Source organism: Cherax quadricarinatus, unplaced genomic scaffold (assembly GCF_038502225.1).
Source record: "Cherax quadricarinatus isolate ZL_2023a unplaced genomic scaffold, ASM3850222v1 Contig327, whole genome shotgun sequence".
In the NCBI taxonomy this organism is placed as follows: Eukaryota; Metazoa; Arthropoda; class Malacostraca; order Decapoda; family Parastacidae; genus Cherax; species Cherax quadricarinatus.
Genome location: NW_027195353.1, coordinates 9,360 through 35,000, shown reverse-complemented (window position 1 = coordinate 35,000; position 25,641 = coordinate 9,360). Strand labels below are relative to the sequence as shown.

The window sequence follows — 25,641 nt, the reverse complement described above, 5'->3', positions numbered from 1 at the left end:
ATAAATTGGACCTCAAGTGCCTCCTGGTATTAGACAATGCTCCTGCTCATCCTTCAGACTTGCCAGAGCAAACTTCGGGGGACTTGAGTTTTATCAAAGCCAAGTTCTTGCCTCCTAATACCACTCCTCTCCTCCAGCCCATGGACCAGCAGGTCATTTCAAATTTAAAAAACTGTACACCAAAGCAGAGTTTCAAAAGTGCTTTGAAGTGACCTCAGACACTCAACTGACCCTAAGAGACTTTTAGAAAGATCAATTTAGTACCCTCAATTGCATAAATCTTATAGGTAAGGCTTGGGAGGGAGTGACTAACAGGACCTTGAACTCTGCTTGGAGGAAATTGTGGCCACACTGTGTACAAGAGAGGGATTTTGAAGGGTTTGGGGCTAACCCTGAGGAGCCTATGGCAGTTGTGGAATCTGCTGTGGCATTGGGGAAGTCCATGGGGTTGGAGGTTATTGAGGAGGATGTGGAAGAGTTGGTGGAGGACGACGATGAAGAACTCACCACTGATGAGCTGCAAGAGCATCTGCAACAGCAAGAGACCACAACTGAGGAAGGGAGAGAGATGGAGGAAGTTGCCTTCTTCAACAATTAAGGACATTTGTACAATGTGGACAAAGGTGCAAACCTTTACAGATGAAAATCACCCTGACACAGCTATTGCAAGCCGTGCTGGTGACTTTTACAATGAGAATGTTGTGGCCCATTTTAGGAAAATCTTAAAGAAACACGAGGTACAGAGCTCTGTGGACAGATTTTTGGTGCGGCAGAGGTCCAGTGACTGTCAAGTTGTTCCCAATGGCATTTAAAAAAAGAAGTAACCCCGGAAAAGAACTTGGCACCTAAAGTCCCTATGGAAGGGGATTCCCCTTCCAAACAATAATACACCTCCATCTCCCCTCCTCCCATCTCATCACCAAGAAATCTTCAATAAAAGTTTCATTTATTTTTCATTTAGTATCCTTGTTTTTCTGTGTAAGAAAATGTATATTTCATGTGAAAAAAAAAATTCATACTTTTGGGTGTCTGGAATGGATTAATTGGATTTCCATTACTGTATTTCTTATGGGGAAAATTAACTCGGCTAACGATAAATTCGGCTAAGGATAAGCTCTCTGGAATGGATTAATATCATTGGTCGAGGGCCCAGTGTATATATATATATGTATACAGTAGGGCCCCACTTATATGGCAGGTTAGGTTCCAGGCTACTGCCGGAAAGCAGAATGCCAAGTAAGTTAAGTGATTAAACGACAGAAAAAGGACAACACAAAACTGACTCCTCCAATGTTGTTGGAGGTATATAGGCCCACTGACAATATATGCTGTCCTGCCTATCTTCCACCACCCTAAACCAATGCCAGCATCTCCTCCAAGGATAAAGTAAATATAAATATTTCTTATTTATAAAGTGCGGTGGTGGTAGCAGAGCCGCCACCACCACCACTATATGTATGGCTTATGCTGTCAGTGGCCCTTATTAACCCAACACCACCACCACCAGCCCTCACATACGTAATGATATATATTATTCATTCTAGAGCATTAAGGCCCCACTTATACGGCAGGTTAGGTTCCAGGCTACCGCCATAAAGCGGAAACCGCCGTAAAGTGGAACACCCTTTTTTCCACTTATAAATGCATACAAACACTAGATAACAAGTTTACACTAACATATATTAAGTTAGCAATAGAACCAGGCATCAAAAAACAATAAAAAAGTACAATACACACATAGTGCACTCATTACTTACCTTAAAATATTTATAGTCTTAGTCTAGGATGAGACAAGTAGTATTTATTGTAAGAAATCAAGTGTGGTATGTATGGTAGTCAGCCAGGCTACCTTACCAGGCCACCCCACCCACACATACTATTCTATGATATTTAAGCATCCCAGAGCAATAAAATGTATATACAGTTCACTCATTACTTACCTTAAAATATTTGTAGTCTTAATGTAGGGTCAGGAGTAAGTAAATGAGATAAAACGAATAAATGAGAGAGAGAAAGAATGAGTGCATGAGAGGGGACAGGCGCAGAGTTATGTAAACAAACCAGGCGAAGGTAAGTTTTGTAAACAAAGTGTACACGTCTGGTTTGTGTACAAGTTACATTGTGTACAGGTTGTCTCTACATTGATACGGTAGAATAAATAAAGAAGAACACTCCCATTCTCATGTAACATCATTTTGAGAAGAAATGATGCTCTGAGTGAAGGAAATGGAAATAAGTCACTCTGACTTTTTTGGGTTATCCTAGGTTCTCTACACATATGTTGTTATGTATGATACTCTATGTAACTATTTGTGTATACCTGAATAAACTTACTTACATACATACAAAAGGAATAATTTTCTACAGTTACAGCCAGTAACACATTTTCTCTTAGATTAGAGAAAATGTTATTCTTGGCGTTACTTGTACAAGTTATCTGGCTACCACATCTCATATTTATGTTTATTTATTCTATTGTGGGGTGTATTTATCATCTTTTTATGTTATGTATTGTGTTTATTATATAATTTTGAAAAAAAATATCATGGATGGATTAATAAAAATGTGTATATTAACGTAATATACGACATTTAAATGTGAGACTCGATGATTATTATCATTACTAATATGACGTCTGGAGACATAAGACACTTACTGATTTTAATGTGTACCTGCATGCCAGCACAGTATGTAAGTTTATTTAGGTACAGGTATACATAAGTATAATTATCAGAGTATATATAAAATATGAAATAACTTTTAAAAACTTGAAATTTTGGAGTTTCCAGACAAAATGGAGAGACTTAGTGCTTACTGAGCTCACGGAGAATGTAAACAAACATGGTGGGGCGCGGTGACCATATTAGAAAGTCAGGTGGGGGGAGCCGTATAGCGAGTTTTGGTCATAATTTGAAATGACCATATTAGCGGAACGCCGTAAAGTGAAACGCCGTAAAGCGGGGTCCTACTGTATATCATATTTTTACATTATTAATATTGTTTATTATGTCATATAAGATGAATTGTGATAGATAAATAAGCTGTGGAGTTGATAATAGCGTCATGTTTAAGCATTTTGTCCTTTTTCCAAACAATAAACTCGCCTCCCTCTCCGCTCTTCGTCATTTTGCATAAACCAACAAGACTTTTCATCAGAGTACAAAACAAATTCTGGCCACAAAATAGAGCGAAACACCAATGTCAAAGACCTGGGAGTGATCATGTCGGAGGATCTCACCTTCAAGGACCATAACATTGTATCAATCGCATCTGCTAGAAAAATGACAGGATGGATAATGAGAACCTTCAAAACTAGGGAGGCCAAGTCCATGATGACACTCTTCAGGTCACTTGTTCTATCTAGGCTGGAATATTGCTGCACACTAACAGCACCTTTCAAGGCAGGTGAAATTGCTGACCTACAAAATGTACAGAGAACCTTCACGGCACGCATAACGGAGATAAAACGCCTCAATTACTGGGAGCGCTTGAGGTTCCTAAACCTGTATTTCCTGGAATGCAGGCGGGAGAGAGACATGATTATATATACCTGGAAAATCCTAGAGGGACTAGTACCGAACTTGCACACGAAAACCACTCACTACGAAAGCAAAAGACTTGGCAGACGATGCAACATCCCCCCAATGAAAAGCAGGGGTGTCACTAGCACGTTAAGAGACCATACAATAAGTTTCAGGGGCCCAAGACTGTTCAACTGTCTCCCAGCATACATAAGGGGGATTACCAATAGACCCCTGGCAGTCTTCAAGCTGGCACTGGACAAGCACCTAAAGTCGGTTCCTGACCAGCCGGGCTGTGGCTCGTACGTTGGTTTGCGTGCAGCCAGCAGTAACAGCCTGGTTGATCACGCTCTGATCCACCAGGAGGCCTGGTCACAGACCGGGCCACGGGGGCGTTGACCCCCGGAACTCTCTCCAGGTAAACTCCAGGTAATAAAGGTAAAAGTGATTTAAATGTTCATTTATCCATTTCATTAGTCATTTTATTTACTTCTCACTATTTTGTGTATGTAAAACTATAGTTAATCTTTAGAAAAATGTATTTTTTGTTAATATTTTTGGGTGTCTGAAACAGATTAACTGGATTTATATTAATTCTTGTGGGAAATATTATTTCGGTTTTTGGCCATTTCGGTTTTAGGCTGAAAGGTGGTAACCCTACAGACTTAAACAACTATAGGCCAATATCAAACTTACCATTGCTATCCAAAATCTTTGAGAAACTCGTGCACAGGAGACTATATTCATTTATAACAGCACAAAACAATACTCAACCCCTGCCAATTTGGATTTAGGAAAAATAAAAGCACTAATGATGCAATCATAAAAATGCTAGATCTGCTTTGCACAGCATTGGAAAATAAGGAATATCCACTAGGAATTTTTACTGACCTAAGAAAAGCTTTTGACACAGTAGACCATGACATCCTACTCCACAAACTTGACCATTACGGTATAAGAGGCCATGCGCTTGCTTATTTCGAATCTTACCTTACTAATAGGTATCAGTATGTTACCATTAAAGACACAGCATCTACAACACGGCCACTTGATACTGGAGTTCCGCAGGGAAGTGTCCTTGGTCCCCTGCTCTTCCTCATATACATCAATGATCTTCCAAACGTATCCCAACACCTGAAACCCATTCTCTTTGCTGACGACATGACTTATGTCATCTCTCACCCTAATCTTGCCACCCTCAACACCATTGTTAACGAGGAGCTGATCAAAATATCGACTTGGATGACAGCCAATAAACTTACGCTTAACACTGACAAAACCTACTATATTATGTTTGGTAGCAGAGCAGGAGATGCACAAATTAACATTAAGATCGACAACACTCTAATTACCAGACATAATCAGGGCAAATTCCTAGGCCTATACCTTGACAACAACCTGAATTTCAGCACCCATATCCAACACATAACCAAAAAAGTATCCAAAACAGTTGGGATCCTCTCCAAGATACGATACTACGTGCCGCAAAATGCTCTTCTCACACTATACCACTCACTTATTTATCCATACCTCACCTATGCTATTTGTGCTTGGGGATCAACTGCAGCAACACACCTAAAGCCAATAATAACCCAACAAAAAGCTGCAGTAAGAATAAACACTAAATCCCATCCCTGGCAACACACCCCCCCCACTCTTCATAGATCTAAACTTACTCCCTGTTCAGTACATCCACACTTACTACTGTGCAATTTACATCTACAGGACCTCCAATATCAACCTTGACCTAAAACGCTTTCTTGATAGTTGTGACAGAACTCACAGGCATAACACCAGACACAAACATCTCTACGACATTCCCCATGTCCGACTAAACCTTTACAAAAATTCAATGTATGTCAAAGGCCCTAAAATCTGGAACACCCTACCTGAGAACTCTAGAACTGTAAAGTAAAAGGACACAAGTGCAACTAATGTGACATTTATTGTGGCAACGTTTCGCTCTCCAGGAGCTTTATCAAGCCATGGCTTGATAAAGTAATGGCTTGATAAAGCTCCTGGAGAGTGAAACGTTGCCACAATAAATGTCACATTAGTTGCACTTGTGTCCTTTTACTTTACGTATTGTCGGTAATTCTACCAACTTTATTACAACTCTAGAACTGCAGACACATTCATCACCTTCAAAACTACCATTAGAAAACATCTTATCTCCCTGATAAACCCCATCAACTAACTACACGAATACCACCTGGTGGTTCACACTTACACTCACTCACCCATTTGACCATAAACAGAAATATTAATCTCAATCTTAAAATAATGAATCCTATGATACTCCAATACTGAAACTATGTACTGTGCCAAAACAAAAGCATTCACATTGCTAAACTCACAAACTAGTATTTAGTCACTTAGCCATAATACCAACTTACCTCATAATTTGTAATATTTTTAAATAAAGAATTAAACTAAGTCTGCCCGAAATGCCTAGCCATGCTAGGCGTTCTAGTGGTACACTCTGTAATTATTATTTAACTACATGTAAACCACACAACAACCAAATTCTGTAAATTCAACTTTGTAATCTTTATAGAGAATAAACTTTGAATTTGAATTTGAATTTGAAAAGCAATTCAAATATTCCTGTATGTTACTGCAGCATTGAAAGTTCGAAGCTGATCATCAGAGTATTTTCCAGTTTTCAGGACACCACTATTCCAATTGATTTAATAAAATTTGTAAACTGGGATTCAGCTTAATAATATGGCAAACCTTTTGGAAAAAAAGACACATATCCACTGATTAAGACATTTAAACCATACTTCCCCTCCTCGATGCATGTAACAGTACGTGACGGGTGGAAGTAGATAACACAGCGATTTCTGTCAATACGGTAGCACAGTCATCACGAACTACCACCAACCTCACCCCCCCCCACTTACAACAACACTTAAATCACCACACTATCAACAACACCCATATAAACATTAAACCACTAACACTTTATTAAACCTTACCTCAACTAGTCTTCACTGCCCCATTAATAAGGAAACGTTTTACCATGAATGGCTTCAGTCCTAATGCTCTCTTTCTAAAACCTGTAAGCTTTATCCTTCTAATTAAACCAATGCAAATCTTCCTTGAGCAAATTACACTAGCACTGAAAGTTTAAAGATGATCAGAGGACACAATATACAGTTAGGAAAGTAGCAAATTTACACCTACACTGTCTAAAACTTAGTGAACCTTCCTTTCAGTAGCAGCAGCACCAACTGGGGTTTGGGGGGCATCAGCCCCCACAAAATTACCATAGCTCCCAAATAAAGAGTAATAATAATACTGTTTCAAAACAATTCTTAGCCCTCATTCCAACCAGACTGCTACCCCAAAGCCTTCCCCCATCCACATAGAAATTCTGGCACTGCTACTGCCTTTCAGTTTGGTGCAGTAGCATTGAAAGTAATAAGCTTATCATAAGGAGTTCTCGGGTTATTGCACAGAAACCATTGTGATAATTTAGTGAATAAAAGTGGTACCTATACAGCCCTATAACTACTCAAACCTTCCTCTAAGATGAACGGGTATTAAAAATTTAAAGCCAGTGAGAAGTACAGTAGGGCCCTGCTTTACGGTGTTTCACTTTACAGCATTCCACTAATACGGACATTTCAAATTATGACCACAACTCACTATATGGCTCCCCCACCTGACTTTCTAATACGGTCACCATGCCCCACCCAGTTTGTTTACATTCTCCATGAGCTCTGTGTCTCTCCATTATGTCTGGAAACCTTCCAAAATTTCAAGTGTTTGAAAGTTATTTCATATTTTATATACTATATACATTGAACTCTGATAATTATACTTATGTGTACCTGTACCTAAGTAAACTTACATACTATGCTGGCATGCAGGTACACATTAAAATCAGTGTCTTATGTCTCAAGGATGCCATATTAATAATAATGATAATATTTTTTTTTTTTATTATCACACCGGCCGATTCCCACCAAGGCAGGGTGGCCCGAAAAAGAAAAACTTTCACCATCATTCACTCCATCACTGTCTTGCCAGAAGGGTGCTTTACACTACAGTTTTTAAACTGCAACATTAACACCCCTCCTTCAGAGTGCAGGCACTGTACTTCCCATCTCCAGGACTCAAGTCCGGCCTGCCGGTTTCCCTGAATCCCTTCATAAATGTTACTTTGCTCACACTCCAACAGCACGTCAAGTATTAAAAACCATTTGTCTCCATTCACTCCTATCAAACACGCTCACGCATGCCTGCTGGAAGTCCAAGCCCCTCGCACACAAAACCTCCTTTACCCCCTCCCTCCAACCCTTCCTAGGCCGACCCCTACCCCGCCTTCCTTCCACTACAGACTGATACACTCTTGAAGTCATTCTGTTTCGCTCCATTCTCTCTACATGTCCGAACCACCTCAACAACCCTTCCTCAGCCCTCTGGACAACAGTTTTGGTAATCCCGCACCTCCTCCTAACTTCCAAACTACGAATTCTCTGCATTATATTCACACCACACATTGCCCTCAGACATGACATCTCCACTGCCTCCAGCCTTCTCCTCGCTGCAACATTCATCACCCACGCTTCACACCCATATAAGAGCGTTGGTAAAACTATACTCTCATACATTCCCCTCTTTGCCTCCAAGGACAAAGTTCTTTGTCTCCACAGACTCCTAAGTGCACCACTCACTCTTTTTCCCTCATCAATTCTATGATTCACCTCATCTTTCATAGACCCATCCGCTGACACGTCCACTCCCAAATATCTGAATACGTTCACCTCCTCCATACTCTCTCCCTCCAATCTGATATTCAATCTTTCATCACCTAATCTTTTTGTTATCCTCATAACCTTACTCTTTCCTGTATTCACCTTTAATTTTCTTCTTTTGCACACCCTACCAAATTCATCCACCAATCTCTGCAACTTCTCTTCAGAATCTCCCAAGAGCACAGTATCATCGGCAAAGAGCAGCTGTGACAACTCCCACTTTGTGTGTGATTCTTTATCTTTTAACTCCACGCCTCTTGCCAAGACCCTCGCATTTACTTCTCTTACAACGATAATAATGATAATAATGATAATAATACCCATTAATAATCACTCTGAGGCAAATTAAATGTCGAATATTATGTTAATACGTATACACATTTTCATTAATCCATCTATATTTTTTCAAAATTATATAATAAACATGCTACGTAACATATAAATACGATAAATACACCCCATAGTAGAATAAATTACATAAATATGAGATTTTTTTCAAATCATCTTGTTGGGGTGTCAGAAAGAATAACTTTTTTATAGCTCAACACCAAAGAAAATGTGTACACAATAATAATACTGGGGTAACTGAAGAAAATTATTCCTTTCGTATGCTTTCACTCAGAGCGTCATTTCTTCTAAAAATGGTGTTACATGAGAACGGGAGTGTTGCTCTTTATTTATTCTGCTGTACCAACATGGAGACAACTTGTACACAATGTAAAGTATTTGTATTATGGTATAATACAAACGTGTATGAACCAAAACCAAATGTGTTCGTCTATTTGTTTACATATTCCGTGTCTCTGTCCCCTTCTCTCTCTCTCTCTCATTTATTCGTTTTATCTTGTTTACTCATCTCTCACTCTATATTAAGACTACAAATATTTTAAGGTAAGTAATGAGTGAACTGTATATGCATTATATTGCTCTGCCTGTAGTATATTACATGCAGGTGGGGTGGCCTGGCCTGGCTACTATACCTACCACACCTGATTTCTTACAATATATGCTACTCATCTCACCCTACATTAAGACTACAAATATTTTAAGATGAGTGTACTATATATGTATTTTACTTTTTTATTGTTTTTAATGCCTAATTCTATTGCTAACTTATTATATGTTAGTGTAAACTTGTTATCTAGCATTTATATGCATTTGTAAGTGGATAAAAAGGTTGTTCCATTTTACAATGATTTCCACTTTATGGCAGTAGCCTGGAATCTAACCTGCCATATAAGTGGGGCCCTACTGTATACTCACTTAATCATGTGAAAACCATAGAAGAAAAAAAGAAATCCAGCAATCACTATAGGTATCCCCATTTGGGATACCTATAGTGATTGCCTAATAATGTAGCATACAAATCAAGAATATAACTTCATTAGACCCACGGGGGCCTAAACAATTCTTACCTTGGTGCACCAACATCAACTCCTCCAGGGTATCCTTACCTAGAAAATAAAACAATAAATTAATAGCAGTTAATTATATGGTGCCCTCCCACTGCAGTGTTTACCATAATTATCAGTGTAAACACCAAGCATTTATCAACTGAGAGGGTAAACTAAGACAAGGAGAATTACAACTCAAAAAGTACGTGATTCAAGGAATAAAATATTAAAATTTCACAACTAACTTGTCAATAAAATTGTTTAACAAAAACTGCTTTAAACTCATTTTTTCCAAAGTTACTTAGTTAATTCAGCTTGCATGAAAACAGCATCATAATTAAAAAACAAAACCAACAAACCAATCTTTACCTTCTATTTTTTTTTTTTGTACAGTATAACTGAGCTGAGGATATCAGTCACCAACCTCAATAATATTCAATCTCAAATTGTGAAGCACATGGAAGTCACAATCAACAAAAAATACTGTACAATGGAACCCCAGATTTTGTCCTTAATCCATTCCAGAAGGTCGGTCTAAATCCGAAACGTATGAAAGCCGAAGTAGTATTTCCCATAAGAAATAATGTAAATATAATCAATCCATTTCAGATGCCCAAAAATATTAACAAAATTTAAATTTATAGAGAATAACTATAGTGTTGCAGCTCTTCAGTGGTTAGCTCTTCCCTGTGGTTGTCCACTAACTCTTCCACATCCTGGCCACTCACATCCAACCCCATGGACTTCCCAAAAGCCGCAATAGATTCCACAACAGGCGTAGGGTTGTCAAGTTTACACTAACTTATATTACGTTAGTAATAAAACTAGGCATTAAAACACAATAAAAAGTAAAATACATACACAGTACATTCATTACTTACCTTAATATATTTGTAGTCTTAATGCAGGGCAAAAGGTGAGTAGTATTCATTTGTAGTCCCAGGCAGACTACATCTGCCTGGGCTATACCTACTGGTTACATACACTGCAACCCACAGCCATATTATTACAGGTCGGCCATCACTAATCCAGCATCACTGAGACTTGTAGTGTGCCAGATTAGTGAGTTTGCCGGATTACAGAGTGGTTAGGTTAGAATACACTTAATTAATTTATCAATAGAGACTCTTTCTGCTACATCTTCCTCATTTTCATCACTGCTTTCTCGTCCACTGGCTTACTGCTGTGGATTTACAACCATCTGCACAATTTCTGAATCAGTATAATGATGAAATTTAAGTCAGTATAATTATTTGAGTCAGTATAATGGTGAAATTTAAAATTATGCCAGCCAAAATTAGTGCCAGATTACTGATGGAACCGGATAACTGATTGCCGGATTGGTGATGGCTGACCTGTACCATCGACATACGTACCATGTTCACTGAGTTTAATTGTTTCTAACAACTAATTTAGATGCCATCATAAACGAACGGAGAAGTAATGAATAACTCATGCCAAGAATTGTAAACAAAGGCGTTATGTAAAGTGCCTTAAGGACGGTGACTGGGCCAAACACAGATTCATAGTTTTCTCTAGCACTGGACCAGAGAAAACGTAATGTTTTCCCTCCAGTGACTAACCCCTCGATAGCATATAAACACTGCATGTTTATATGCTATGTAATATGTTTCTTATATAATGAAAATGTCTATATTAAAGTAAAATAAGACATTTAATGTGCCCAAGAGTGATTATTATTAAACATATATTGCATATAAACATTGCATGTTTATATGCTATGTAACGTGTTTCTTATGTAATTTTGAAGAAAATATCACAGATGGATTAATGAAAATGCATATATTATTGCAAAATAAGACAATTAATGTGCCCAAGAGTGAGTCACGAACAAATGAGCGGCCCAGGCAGATGCATCTGATACATACGATTTCTGGGTGGAGGTACACAATCTGGACCAAAATTTCCCCCCAAAAAGTGGTCTAAATCCAAAATGTATGATATTCGGTGGATACAAAACCCAGAGCTCCACTGTATATAAAATTATAGGATGAAAAATGTTCTGAAAATAACACTTCCTCACCACCTAGGGAAGTGGCATTCAGTGAGTCAATGTCCAATAGATCTGTCACTTCAAGACTTGACGCTGCAGGGACAGCATTTCCAATTACAGTAGGGCCCCACTTTATGGCATTTCGCTTTACAGCATTCTGCTAATACGGACATTTCAAATTATGACCAAAACTCGCTATACGGTTTCCCCCACTTGACTTTCTAATGTGGTCACCACCCCCACCCAGTTTGTTTACTTTTTCCATGAGCTCTGTGTCTCTCCATTATGTCTGGAAACTTTCCAAAATTTCAAGTGTTTTAAAGTTGTTTCATATTTCACATATACTCTGATAATTATACAGTGGTCCCTCGTTTATCGTCGTTAATCCGTTCCTGGAAGTGCGACGATTATCGAAATAGATGATTTTCGAATCAATTTTCCCCATAAGAAATAATGTAAATACAATTAATCCGTTCCTGACACCCAGAAGTATTAAAACAAAAAAATTTTTTACGTGAAATATAGATGTAGTACATAAACAATACAATGGGACATGATGAATGAAACATTAACAGCATAACACTTACCTTTATTGGCGATTCTTCTTAGTGTATGGAAGACTGGAGGAGGAGAGAGATTGGATTAGTTACTGTTTGGAAGGGAAATTCCCTTCCATCAACACCTTAGGTACCAAGTCCTTTTCTGGGGTTACTTCTCTTCTCTGTTTCTTAATGCCACTAGGGCCAGCTTGAGAGTCACTGGAGTCCTGTCTCGCAAAAAAAGTGTCCAGAGAGCTCTGTTTCTGGTGTCTCTTTAAAGCTTCCCTAAAATGGGCGAAGACTCTGTCACTGTACAAGTTGCCGATATGGCTTGCAACATCCTTCTCAGGGTGATGTTTCTCCATAAATCTTTCCATCCTACCCCACATTTCAAAAATCTCCTTAATTTCTGAAGAAGGCACCTTCTTCCATCTCTCTTCCTCCTCCTCTGCAGCAAGATTCTGAGCTGCGATCTGTTGCTGTTCCTGCTGAAGCTCTTGCAGCTCCTTGTGGTCCTCCACCAACTCTTCCACATCCTCCAAACTCACATCCAACCCCATGGAACTCCCCAATGCCACAATAGATTTCACAACTGACATAGGCTCATCAGGGGCACCCACAAACCCTTCAAAATCCCTCTTGTGGACACAATCTGGCCACAATTTTCTCCAAGCAACAACAGGCTTCCTTGATTTCCTTTTTCTTTGCCATGATGGAAGATATGGTTGTATGGGGTTTGTTATACATCCTGGCCAGTTCGGCCACACGTACTCCACTTTCATATTGTTCAATGATGTTTTTCTTAAATTCAATTGTATTTCTCACCTTCTTTACCAAAGGCTTGGCACTAGGAGCTTTCTTTGGAGCCATGGTAGCTTATTTAGCACTTGCAAGCACTAAAATTAATGGAATATTATGAAATATTTCGTATGAACAAGTGAGGGGACCGTCGCTCACTGGTAAACAATGGCACACTGGCTTGGAAGGGAGGCCGAGGCGGCTCAGAGCCGTGGGAGTGCAAAGTGAAGCCTTTACTGGTGTATCACTCTGAAAATCCCAGAATGTTCAAGAAAAACAGTGTCACCAAGAGTAATTTGTGTGTGATGTGGAAGGCTAACAATAAGGCATGGGTCACAAGGGGAATTTTCCTAGACTGGTTTAATGAAGTGTTTGGCCCCAGTGTGAAGAAATACTTCCTGGAAAATAAACTGCCACTCAAGTGCCTCCTGGTAATGGACAATGCTCCTGCTCATCCTCCAGACTTTGAAGAGCAAATAGTGGAGGAGTTTAGTTTCATCACAGTGAAGTTCTTGCCCCCTGGACCATGGACCAGCAGGTCATTTCAAACTTCACAAAGCTGTACACCAAAGCAGTGTTTCAGAAGTGCTTTGAAGTGACCTCAGACACTGAATTGACCCTAAGAGAGTTCTGCAAAGATCACTTTAATATCCTCCATTGCATAAACCTTATAGGTAAGGCTTCGGAAGGAGTGACTTCCAGGACTCTGAACTCTGCTTGGAGAAAATTGTGGCCAGAATGTGCACAAGAGAGGGATTTTGAAGAGTTTGGGGCTGACCCTAAGGAGCCTATGCCAGTTGTGGAATCTAATGTGGCATTGGGGATGTCCCTGGGGTTGGAGGTGAGTGGTAAGGATGTGGAAGAGTTGGTGGAGGACCACAGGGAAGAGCTAACCACTGCAGAGCTGCAAGAGCTTCATCTGCAACAGCAAGAGATCACAGCTCAGGAAACTGCTGCAGAGGAGGAGGAAGAGAGATGGAGGAAGGTGCCTTCTTCAAAGATTAAGGACATTTGTGCAAAGTGGACTGAAGTGCAAACATTTATGGATGAACTTCACCCTAACAAAGCTGTTGCAGGCCGTATTGGCAACATGTACAATGACAGTGTTGTGTCCCACTTCAGACAAATCTTAAAGAAATGCCAGAAACAGAGCTCTCTGGACAGATATTTTATGCAACAGGGGTCCAGTGACTCTCAAGTTGTTCCCAGTGTCTTTAAAAAACAAAGAAGGGAAGTAACTCCAGATAAGGACTTCATACCTGAAGTCCTAATGGAAGGAGATTCTCCTTCCAAACAATAGTGTACACCTTCCTCCTATCCCCTCCTCCCATCTTCAATCCACCCAGAAGTTTTCAGTAAAGGTAAGTGTAATATTATTATTTTTTATATGTACAGTGGACCCCCGCATAGCGACTTTAATCCGTGCAAGAGGGCTGATTGCTATGCGAAATGTTCGGTATGCGAATGAATTTTCCCCATAAGAAATAATGGAAATCAAATTAATCCGTGCAAGACACCCAAAAGTATGAAAAAAAAAATTTTACCACATGAAATATACATTTTCCTACACACAAAGAGAAGGATACATGCACAATAGTAAAGTAGTACATGCACAATAAATGACACTTACCTTTATTGAAGATGCAGCAATGACTGATGAGACACTGTGTCCTGGGAGTGCCTTTTCCTCCTGAGTACTGTAGGTCCTGTTTGGCATTTTCTTCCAGAACAGGCCTTATCACACTGTGTATGCCATTACGATTCTTAAATCTCTCAAACCAACCTTTGCTGGCTTTAAATTCACCAATATGAGCACTAGTTCCAGGCATTTTTCCCTGTTCACCTGGGTGTTAGTCGACTGGTGTGGGTTGCATCCTGGGAGACAAGATTAAGGACCCCAATGGAAATAAGTTAGACAGTCTTCGATGACACTGACTTTTTTGGGTTATCCTGGGTGGAAAATCCTCTGGGGTTAATTGTTTCTTGGTATTCTCAATAAGCCACACCAACAACGGTGCTACAGCAGCAGCAGCAGCTGATGGTGGTACAGCAGCAACAGACGAAGCTACAGCAGCAACAGACGATGCTACAGCAGCAACAGACGATGCTACAGCAGCAGCAGACGATGCTACAGCAGCAGCAGACGATGCTACAGCAGCAGCAGACGATGCTACAGCAGCAGCAGACGATGCTACAGCAGCAGCAGACGATGCTACAGCAGCAGCAGACGATGCTACAGCAGCAGCAGACGATGCTACAGCAGCAGCAGACGATGCTACAGCAGCAGCAGACAATGCTACAGCAGCAGCAGACGGTACTACAGCAGCAGCAGCAGCTGACGGTGGTACAACAGCAGCAGCAGCTGACGGTGGTACAACAGCAGCAGCAGCTGACAGTGCAGCAGCAGCTGACGGTGGTACAACAGCAGCAGCAGCTGTACCACCAATAGTAGAGATGGTTGATTGGGGTTTATTATACAACCTGGCCAGCTCGGAGACACGCACTCCACTTTCATACTTATCAATGATCTTTTTCTTCATCTCTATAGTAATTCTCACCCTTATTGCTGTAGGGTTGGCACTAGAAGCTTTCTTGGGGCCCATGGTCACTTATTTTCCAGAAAAAATCACCAAAAACACTGTAATAATACGAAATGTTCCGATTGTATGCTTGGATGTTACCGTGGAGGCTGGCTGGTAAACAATGCCACCGGCGGAACATGTGAGCGTGGCTCAGGCCGCACATTGGACGCGTCTCAGACGAAGAGCGGTGAGCGGGTTTTTCGGCGGTATGCGAAGCAAAATTTTTGCGAAAAAAGCGAGCGGTATGCGGATTGTACGGTATGCGATGCGTGCGGTATGCGGGGGTCCACTGTATGTACTTGATTTCTCATTGTTTTCAGTATGTAAATCTTTATTTAATTTGAAAAAAAATATTTTATTTTAATATTTTTGAGTGTAGGGAACGGATTAATTTTATTTCCATTATTCCTTACGGGGAAAATGGTTTCGCCATTCGGCAATTTCGACATTCGGCAGGCTCTCTGGAACAGATTAATCACGAAACTCAGGGTCCACTGTATTATGAAACATTTTGTATGAACACGTGAGGGGGCCGTCGCTCACTGGTAAACAATGGCACACTGGCTGGGAAGGGAGGCCGAGGCGGCTCAGAGCCGTGGGTACGCGTCCAGGACGAACGACGATTAGCGAGTCAACCGACCATTTGTGAGTCAATGTTTGGACTAAAATAACGCGACAATTTCCGAAAAGGACGACTATTGAGCTCGACTATTATCGAGGGACCACTGTATTTATGTGTACCTGTACCTCAATAAACTTACACACTGTGCTGGCATACAGGTACACATTAGCCCTTAAACAGTCCAAACATATATATACGTTCTCTCGCACAGTGCCCCGAATATTTTGAAAAATAAAAAAATCATTTTTTTTCCATTGAAATACAGAGAAAAATTTTCTAAGTGTAATAGGATTAAAATAAAAAAAATAGGGTCAGTACTTACTGAGATATGAGGCTGCAAAGTTGGCACTTAATGCTCACCTGACAGTAACATCGAGTCCTGCCGCTTGAGGAAGTTTTGCTGAAATACCATTTTTTTCCTCATTTTTATATTATTTTTTATAATTTTTATGTTCTGATAATTACAATTTATTGTATTCCTTGGCACTTCATAACCAATCTTTGTTCTGACACTAATATTAGGTACTGAAATTGTACTCAAGTTGTCACAAACACATTGACAGGTGGACATTTACACCTGCCTTGGTCATTTACTATTGTCTAGGAATATATACAAAGTATTGATAGGTCCAAGCAATGTTTTGGATACATGGGAATATAGAAGAAGGAGAAAAAGGAAGAAGGAAGGAGGAGGAGGAGGAGGAGGAGGAGGAGGAGGAGGAGGGAGGAGGAAGAGGAGGAGGAGGAGGAGGAGGAGGAGGAGGAGGAGGAGGAGGAGGAGGAGGAGGAGGAGGAGGAGGAGGAGGAGGAGGAGGAGGAGGAGGAGGAGGAGGAGGAGGAGGAGGAGGAGGAGGAGGAGGAGGAGGAGGAGGAGGAGGAGGAGGAGGAGGAGGAGGAGGAGGAGGAGGAGGAGGAGGAGGAGGAGGAGGAGGAGGAGGAGGAGGAGGAGGAGGAGGAGGAGGAGGAGGAGGAGGAGGAGGAGGAGGAGGAGGAGGAGGAGGAGGAGGAGGAGGAGGAGGAGGAGGAGGAGGAGGAGGAGGAGGAGGAGGAGGAGGAGGAGGAGGAGGAGGAGGAGGAGGAGGAGGAGGAGGAGGAGGAGGAGGAGGAGGAGGAGGAGGAGGAGGAGGAGGAGGAGGAGGAGGAGGAGGAGGAGGAGGAGGAGGAGGAGGAGGAGGAGGAGGAGGAGGAGGAGGAGGAGGAGGAGGAGGAGGAGGAGGAGGAGGAGGAGGAGGAGGAGGAGGAGGAGGAGGAGGAGGAGGAGGAGGAGGAGGAGGAGGAGGAGGAGGAGGAGGAGGAGGAGGAGGAGGAGGAGGAGGAGGGAGGAGGAAGAAGCTCCCTTGAAGCAATGTGACAGGCATCAAGTGATGAGATATGGGATGACATTTGATGGGTGGGTGCCAGTGAGGGTGCAGAGATAAGATGAAATAGTGGAGAGATAAGAGGAGATAGGCTATGACATTTTATGGGCACCAGTGAGGGTGCAGAGATAAGTGCCCAATGGGCACTCTTAATGTAAACAATGCCAGTTCTCCATTTGTATGTGTCCCATACCATAACTCAGCCCTTATTAGCAAATAGATTTTTATCTTTTCATCATCATTCTTGTCTTTGGGTCATAACCATAACACCCAAGAGGAATGAGAGTGATGCAAAGAAACACGAGCATGAAAGTCTTGCTTCTTTTTTTTTTTAATTTGAGATCTTAAATAAGTTTAAAAGTGATGCATGTGTAATGGAGACATTGTAAGCCTTTGGTCTGAATGAAGCATCAGTTTGTACAATTGCAAAAGAGGTGAAGATATGAGTCTGTGCCATTTGTAACCCACGTTATGACCTGAAAAGAATGACATATAGGTCACAACAGCTAAATAAGATGAAAAAATTATTAAGTGAGTAGACTGAACAGAAAAACCAAGAAAGGTGCACCACTTAATTTCATCATAATAAAGAAAATAACCTTGAAGTACCAGCAGTCACTGTTTTACGGTGATTCACTAACACAAACATTTCAAATTGCGTATGACCAAAAATTTGTTTACACAGCTCCCTGATTCATTATTACAGTGTCTGTGTGCCATTCTTGTTTGTTTACATCCTCCATGAGCTCTGCGCCCCTCAATTATGTCTGGAAACTTGTGTTTTAAAGTTACTGCATATTTTATATATACAGTGGAACCTCTACTTACGAGTTCAATCCGTTCCGTGACCTTGCTTGCAACTGGATTTGCTCGTTTGCAGAGTCAATTTTCCTCGTTAAAATTAACTGAAATGGAATTAATTCGTTCCAGTGGAATTCCAGGCACGGGAAAATACTTTAATAATTTCTCTAATATCATCTCTACAGCATATTTATCTATCACAATTCATGTAATATGATATAATAAACAATATTAATAACATAGAAACATGATATATACACTAGAATGAATAAGATACATATCATTAAGTATGGGGCTAGTGGTTGTGACAGCAGCCATTGTTGTTGCTGGGGTTTATAGGCCCACTATAGCGGCTATTCCTGCTCCTGACTACATGTGTAGAGAACCTAGGATAACCTAAAAAAGTCAGACAGAATGACTTATAAGTGTTACACTCTTAATGCTTCACTTAATTGCTACACTCTTAATGCTACACTTTGCCACTGCTGCTTCATGTTGTCTGCCACTGTTGCTTCATGTTGTCTGCCACTGCTGCTTCATGTTGTCTGCCACTGCTACCTCATGATGTCTACCACTGATGTCGCCAAAGAATCGAATATTTCTGCTATTCTGAGCTCAATTTCATTGTGAAACCAATTAAAATCATATTTATTTTTGTAGTACAGTTGACCCCCGGTTAACGATATTTTTTCATTCCAGAAGTATGGTCAGGTGCCAGCACTGACCGAATTTGTTCCCATAAGGAATATTGTGAAGTAGATTAGTCCATTTCAGACCCCCAAACATACACGTACAAACGCGCTTACATAAATACACTTACATAATTGGTCGCATTGAGAGGTGATCGTTAAGTGGGGGTCCACTGTATATCTTCCATTCTATCACAAGAGACCAAATAAAACGAGAATACAACCAACCTTGTATTGTGCCAAAACAAAAGCATTCACATTGCTAAACTCAAAATTATGATGTAGCCACTTAGCCTTAATACTATAATCTGTAAGGACTTAATGTTAAGAATTAATCTAAGTCTGCTCGAAATGCCTAGCCATGCTAGGTGTCCTAGTGGCCCCCTCTGTAATTAGTATTTTATAACATGTAAACCACAAAATACCCAAAGCCTGTAAACCCCACATTGTAACCATTATAGAGAATAAACTTGAATTGAATTAAATTGAATTGAATAAAAACCATACGAAAATATACCGCTACGGGGAGGCTAATGGCTGAGAAGTGAACTCCGTTATTTATGGTCCGATTTCTTTCATTTTTGGTGTACATTAAGAAGCATCTTTTCATCATACATTACCCAAGTTTCAATAAGATAGTCCAACAAACAACTGAGATCCAATTCCCTAGATCAAGAGCAAGAGCCCCCCTCACCAGTGTCAATTAACCTCCCTTGAAGCCCGCTCGCATCTGGAAATTCTGCTCGTGTCTGGAAGCAAACAATCGACCGAGCAGCTGCTCATATCTGGAAAAACTTGCACGTGGATGCACTCGTAAGTAGAGGTTCCACTATACTCTGGTAATTATACTTATGTGTACCTGTACCTAAATAAACTTACACTGTGCTGGCAATAAGCATAATAATAATCATTCTGGGGAGTTTTAAACGTCCTATAATACGTTAATTCATCTATGATATTTTTTAAAAATTATTTAAAAAACATGCTATATCATTGACATTAATATGAGATGTGTAACTGGGTGGCTTGTAGTAGTGACAGCAACAATTTCATTTTCCCTAGTCCAACATCTGAGAAGCTGTGTACAGTATGGTATTACTGGAGTAACTGTAGAAAAACATTCCTTTCATATTCACTTGTAGCATCATTTGTTTTAAAAATGGTGTGTTCCATGAGAATGGAGTGTTGCTGTTAATTCTACTGCACCAATGTGAAGACAACTTGTACAAATGTAAGGTGTTTGTGTTGTGGGGAAAACCCTTCACAAAAGCATGCATAATGTGAAATGAACATGTATGAACAGAAAGTAGACAGGTCTTAACACCATTTTCCAAACCGCCCTCAGTTAGTTTACATTCTCTATGTACCTCTTGTTCTCTCTCGTTTACGATAATAATAATAATAATAACAGTTGTGATAAAAAAAGGAATCATAAACCTCTTACTTTAAATGCCACTTGAGTTAGAAATGATGGCGGCCTGGTCGCTAAAGCTCTCGCTTCACACGGCGAGAGTTTGGGTTCAATTCCCAGCCAGGGTAGAAATATTGGGCGTGTTTCTTTACACCTGTTGTCTATGTTCACCCATCAGTAAAATGGGTACCTGGGTGCTAGTCGACTGGTGTAGATCGCATCTTGGGACACTGACCTAATTTGCCTGAAATGCTCAGCATAACAAAGGGGTTTCTATATAGTAGTATGTCACTGAAGTCAGCTAGGACTGTATACCATGTACATGTCCTTGTAGTAAATAAAGATATTATTATTATTATTATTATTATTATTATTATTATTATTATTATTATAATCGCTCCAGGGTGCTTTAAATGTTGTACAGTAGACCGTCATTTAGCACTAGTTTATTTGGCACAATTCGGGTACAGCACGATTGAAGGATTGCGGCACAATTTTATGTAACACGTCGTAAAATTAATTTAACACGGCTCAGTTTGAGGGAAGGAAAAAAAAATTCCCTTTTCCTCAAACGGCCGCCTTGTTGTGGATTAGCGGGGGAGACCTCTCGCCATGCTATATCCTATAAACATAATATATACAACCATAGTAGAACAAATTGACATTAATATGAGATGTGTAACTGGGTGGCTTGTAGTAGTGACAGCAACAATTCCATTTTCCCTAGTCCAACATCTGAGAAGCTGTGTACAGTATAGTATTACTGGAGTAACTGTAGAAAAACATTCCTTTCATATTCACTTGTAGCATCATTTGCTTTAAAAATGGTGTGTTCCATTGGAATGGAGTGTTGCTCTTAATTCTACTGCACCAATGTGAAGACAACTTGTACAAAGGTAAGGTGTTTGTGTTGTGGGGAAAACCCTTCACAAAAGCATACATAATGTGAAATGAACATGTATGAACAGAAAGTAGACAGGTCTTAACACCGTTTTCCTAACAGCCCTCAGTTAGTTTACATTCTCTACGTACCTCTTGTTCTCTCTCGTTTACGATAATAATAATAATAATTGTGATAAAAAGAGGAATCATAAACCTCTTACTTTAAATGCCACTTGAGTTAGAAATGATGGCAGCCTGGTGGCCTGGTGACTAAAGCTCTCGCTTCACATGGTGAGGGTTTGGGTTCAAGATTATTATGTTGATGAAGCCTAGGGAACAAATGGATTTGATATTTAAAAATAAGAGAGGAGAGTTATTAAATGGAGAGTTAGAGGTATCGGGAAGATGGAGTGAATATTTTGAGGAATTGTTAAATGTTGATGAAGATAGGGAAGCTGTGATTTTCGTGTATAGGCAAGGAGGAATAACATCTTGTAGGAATGAGGAAGAACCAGTTGTGAGTGTGGGGGAAGTTCGTGAGGCAGTGGGTAGAATGAAAGGGGGTAAGGCAGTTGGGATTGATGGGATAAAGATAGAAATATTAAAAGCAGGTGGGGATATAGTTTTAGAGTGGTTGGTGCTTTTATTTAATAAATGTATGGAAGAGGGTAAGGCACCTAGGGATTGGCAGAAAGCATGTATCATTCCTTTGTATAAAGGCAAAGGGGATAAAAGTGTGTGCAAAAATTATAGGGGAATAAGTCTGTTGAGTATACCTATATGGTAGAGTTATTATTGAAAGAATTAAGAGTAAGATGAAGAGTAGGATAGCAGATGAACAAGGAGGCTTTAGGAAAGATAGGGGGTGTGTAGACCAAGTGTTTACAGTGAAACATATAAGTGAACAGTATTTAGATAAGGGTGAAGAGGTTTTTGTGGCATTTATGGATTTGGAATAGGCATATGACAGGGTGGATAGGGGGGCAATGTGGCAGATGTTGCAGGTGTATGGTACAGGAGGTAGGTTACTGAAAGCAGTGAAGTTTTTTATGAGGATAGTGAGGCTCAGGTTAGAGTATGTAGGAAAGAGGGAGATTATTTACCAGTAAAAGTGGGCCTTAGACAAGGATGTGAAGTTAAAAGATAAAGAATCAAACACAAAGTGGGAGTTGTCACAATTGCTTTTTGCTGATGACACTGTGCTTTTGGGAGATTCTGAAGAGAATTTGCAGAAATTGGTGGATGAATTTGGTAGGGTATGTAAAAGAAGAAAATTAAAAGTGAATATAGGAAAGAGTAAGGTGATGAGGATAACAAAAAGATTAGGTGACAAAAGATTGGATATCAGATTGGAAAGAGAGAGTATGGAGGAGGTGAATGTATTCAGATATTTAGGAGAGGATGTGTCAGCAGATGGGTCTATGAAGGATGAGGTGAATCATAGAATTGATGAGGGGAAAAGGAGTCTGTGGAGACAAAGAACTTTGTCCGTGGAAGCAAAGAGAGGCATGTATGAGAGTATAGTTGTACCAACACTCTTGTATGGGTGTGAAGCATGAGTGATGTATGTTGCAACAAGGAGAACGCTGAAGACAGTGGGGATGTCATGTGTGAGGGCAATGCGTGGTATGAATATGTTGCTGAGGTGGTTCGGACATGTAAAGAGAATGGAACAAAACAGAATGACTCTGAGAGTGTATAAATCTGTAGTGGAGGGAAGGAGGGGTAGGGGTCGGCCTAGGAAAGGTTGGAGGGAAGGGGTAAAGGAGGTTTTGTGTGTGTGAGAGGCTTGGACTTCCAGCAAGCATGCATGAGCATATTTGATAGGAGTGAATGGAGACAAATGGTTTTTAATACTTGACGTGCTGTTGGAGTGTGAGCAAAGTAACATTTATGAAGGGATTCAGGGAAACTGGCAAGCCGGACTTGAGTCCAGGAGATGGGAAGTACAGTGTCTGCACTCTGAAGGAGGGGTGTTAATAATGTTGCAGTTTTATAACTGTAGTGTAAAGCACCCCTCTGGGAAGACAATGATGGAGTGAATGATTTAAGTTTTTCTTTTTTCAGGCCACCCTGCCTTGGTGGGAATCGGCCGATGTGTCAATAAATAAAAAAAAAAAGTACACTACTATATAAACATTAAAAAATATACAAGAAATGTTATAAATGGCACAAAGGTGACATGAAAACAATATCAAAGATAGTTGACACAAACCCACTATCATTATAGTATGCTCCTCACTTAGCGACGAATTCGTTTACCTATGAGGTCTTAGGAACGGAACTCTATCGTTAAGTGAGGAGAGGCTGCATGCAATAACCTTAAAACACTTGAAATTTTTTAATGTTTCCAGACATAATAGAAAGATGTGCTCATGGAGAATGTAAACAAACCAGGTGGGGTGCAATGACTGTATTAGAAAGACAGGTGGGGGAGCCATATAGCGAGCTCTGGTCATAATTTGAAATGTCCATATTAGAGGAACACTGTAAAGTGGGGCCCTACTGCATATGTATCTAAGTAAAAAAGGTAAATAACTTTGGTTAGGCCCCTAGTGGAAATCTTATTGTAGCCAGGTGGCCCAGTGGTTAACGTGTTGATCTGGAGTTTTACGACTCTAACCACAGGTTCAAGCCCTGCCTGTAGTATTGCTTGTTTGCAATAATGTCAATACGATTTCATGAGTCAAGCCACAGTGATTTTGTTGGATTATTCTTGTTAAAATATTATGAGTTATCTCATTACATGATTTAGGTTTGTGTTAAGTTAGAAGCTATTTGAAGTTAATTTTTAACTTACCAGGCCCATGGCCTGGAAGGCAACAATCTCACTTCACACACTGAGTGTCCATGGTTCAATCCCTGGCAAGAGTGGAAACACATCCTTACACCAGTTGTCCCATTCACCTAACAAGCAAACACATACCCGAGTGTTAGTCAACTGGTGTGGGTTGCATCCTGGGGGACAAGATTGAGGACCCCAATGGAAATAAGGCAGATAATCCTTCAGTGATGCACTGCCTTTCTTGGGTTATGCTGGTTGGCTAACCCTCTGGGTTAAAAATCCAAACAAAATCTTATCTATCTCTCAAGTGCATGCATTAACAGATTCTCAGTTTTATTTCCATTGGTGTCCTTCAATCTTCTCCCCAGGATGCAACCCACAAGTCAACTAACACCCAAGGTACCTACTTAGTGCTAGGCAAACATGGGCAGTAAGTTTGAGGAAACATGATCAAAATTTCACCCATGAGGGGAGCAATCCATGGTATGGATGAGTGAGTGAGCTGAGGATGCTATCAAGTCAGTCATGAGTACCCAGTGTTTAACAAAGATGATGCAGAAGACTTCCCTGTACCAAGATATCATGGTACTGCTGTGAAAGACAAGTATCATTATTGCTGGTATTGTACACTTTCAGTAATATATCGAAGAATTTCCCTAAAATGGAAGTGACTTTTGTCTGAAATTTTCTGGTTATCCTAGGTAATTTACACTATGTATGATAATTGTACTTATGTGTACCTGTGCCTAAATAAACTTATTAATGTTGGTACAATCACTGGCATTCATCCAAGGCTAAATCTGCATAATTTCCTACAACTGTTTGCTTTAAACATATATGCATTTATTACATCCATTTTTGTAAATTTATGAGGCTTAATCACATGTATGTTACCCGAGTAAAAATTATCTTAGTGAAAAAGAATGAAATATCACCTTGATTGTAGAGACACAGGAATATTTTGCTGCACCACCTTGCAGTTTGATCACAAATTCTTCACGATACGAGTAATATACGCAGATGTTCTTTCTTTCCAATGACTGCACAAGTTGTAGTTTACTTTAACTCTTATAGTGATGGTTAAGTGATATATATTGTTTACGTGTGCCCACAATAAGCCACAAAGTCACATCAACTTAGTTCTTGTTCTTCTTGTTGGGTTTACAAGGGCCATTGATAACTTACGTTGTGTCCAGCCCAGCTTCCTGCTCCTCGGAAAATATTGTAACTTTATTCTGGTATACATAAATAAGATAAGATTTCGTTCGAATTTTTAACCCCGAAGGGTTATCCACCCAGGATAGCTCTTATTTCCATTGGAATCCTCAGTCTTGTTCCCCAGGATGCGACCCACACCGGTCGACTAACATCCAGGTATCTTACACAAATAACCCGCACATAGAAGAGAGGAGCGTGCGGGTTATTTGTGTATTGTTCCAGTCACGGTATTGTGCCTTTTTTTGTTACCCAGGTACCTAC

At 40.2% G+C, this 25,641-nt stretch overlaps 1 protein-coding gene across 3 annotated transcripts in view; it reads right to left on the bottom strand.

Moving 5' to 3' along the window:
• The window catches only part of LOC128696636 (serine/arginine repetitive matrix protein 2), a 194,856-nt gene extending 169,432 nt beyond the window's left edge, over nt 1–25,424 (bottom strand). For 2 of the 3 annotated variants that reach the window (XR_011391144.1, XM_070080330.1), the window contains exon 1: nt 25,098–25,424. The gene's annotated coding sequence lies outside the window, so the exon portion shown is untranslated. Of the gene's footprint in view, nt 530–9,702; nt 9,742–25,097 lie in introns of all 3 variants that reach the window. The other variant, XR_011391145.1, reaches the window with a different exon arrangement.
• Between the last annotated feature and the right edge of the window lie 217 nt (nt 25,425–25,641).